Source organism: Colobus angolensis, unplaced genomic scaffold (genome assembly GCF_000951035.1).
Source record: "Colobus angolensis palliatus isolate OR3802 unplaced genomic scaffold, Cang.pa_1.0 Scaffold96, whole genome shotgun sequence".
NCBI lineage: Eukaryota > Metazoa > Chordata > Mammalia > Primates > Cercopithecidae > Colobus > Colobus angolensis.
Window position 1 is genome coordinate 1,725,013 of NW_012123598.1, and position 1,734 is coordinate 1,726,746.

The window sequence follows — 1,734 nt, forward strand, 5'->3', positions numbered from 1 at the left end:
CTGGGATAGAAACTAATTTAGTATGTGAACTAATTCAGAAAATGTTGTCAAGGCCATAAAGATTAAAAATAAAATCAAAGGTTAATTGCCTTAATCTTCATCTTATTGATTCATATTCAGTTGCCAGCTATTTGAAACAGGGTCTCACTCTGTCACCCAGGTTGGAGTGCAGTGGCACCATCTTGGCTCACTGCAACCTCTGCCTCCCAGGCTCAACGGATCCTGCCACTTCAGCCTCCCGAGTAGCTGGGACTACAGGTGTGTGCCACCATGTACTTTTTTTTTTTTTTTTTTTTTAGTAGAGATGGGGTTTTGCCATGTTGCCCAGGCTGCTCTCAAACTCCTGAATTCAACCGATCCTCCAGCCTTGGTCTCCCAAAGTGCTGGGATTGCAGGCGTGAGCTACCACACCTGGCCAACCATGTTATTTCTGATAATCTGACAAGATAAAGACCATCCCAAGATTTCGCGATTGTTTCTTTAAAAATAACAAGGATGGGCTGGGTGCGGTGGCTCACACCTGTAATCCCAGCACTTTATGAGTCCAAGGCAGGCAGATCACGAGGTCAGGAGATTGAGACCATCCTGGCCAACATGGTAAAACCCTATTTCTACTAAAATACAAAAAATACCAAAAAAAGTAGCCAGGTGTGGTGGTACGTGCCTGTAGTCCCACTTACTTAGGAGGTTGAAGCAGGGGAATTGCTTGAACCTGGGAGGTGGAGGTTGCAATAAACAGATATTGTGCCACTGCACTCCAGCCTGGTGACAGAGCGAGACTCTGTCTCAGAGAAAAAAAACAAAACAAAACAAAGCAGGGATGGCTGGGTGCAGTAGTTCATGCCTGTAATCCCAGCTATTTTGGGAAGCCGAGGCAGGCAGATAACAAGGTCAAGAGATTGAGACCATCCTGGCCAACATGGTAAAACCCGTCTCTACTAAAAACACAAAAATTAGCTGGGCATGGTGGCGGGCACCTGTAGTCCCAGCTACTCAAGAGGCTGAGGCAAGAGAATTGCTTGAATCCAGGAGGCAGAGGTTGCAGTGAGCTGAGATCGTGCCACTGCACTCCAGCCTGGCGACAGAGCGAGACTTCATCTCAAAAAACAAACAAAACACAGGGATATCCTCTGTTTAATGCTTAATCCACAAATTCTCAATTACTAAATTTTTAGTAATCAATACTCAATAACTCAATCTTATTTAATCTATTGAATTGCTAAATTTTGTATTTAGGGATTTTTTTTGTTGTTATTCTACAGTTTCTAAGTTTGTCCTTGAATTCGGTTACATCAAAGTATCTTAAAGCAACATTTTTTTTATAGTAGTCAGATGATTTCAAAGCCACTGTACAGTCAGGCCAATGTTCCTTTGTAGGACTCAGGGGGTCCATAATAGGTCTTGCCTGTCTGGAACGAGTAATTGGTGGTTCAAGAGAAGAGATGAGATAGAAGGGATTCCAGTGTACCTTGACTGCTGAACTTTTTTTTTTTCTAGGCTGCCTCCAAATTATGAAGCCCATGAACCAAGACAGACCAATTAGCCTGTGACCAATTGTCTAACTTCAAGCCTCTGTTTATGAGGAAGGTAGAAGGATTATTTATGTCTCCAACGTCACTCACCTTTCCTCCCACTCCTTTTACCCACCGTGCTTGCTGTCTTTTTCGACACTCACTTCCTCACTTACCCACCACCTTGCTTTTTTCTAGGCTGCCTCCAAATTATGAAGCCCAT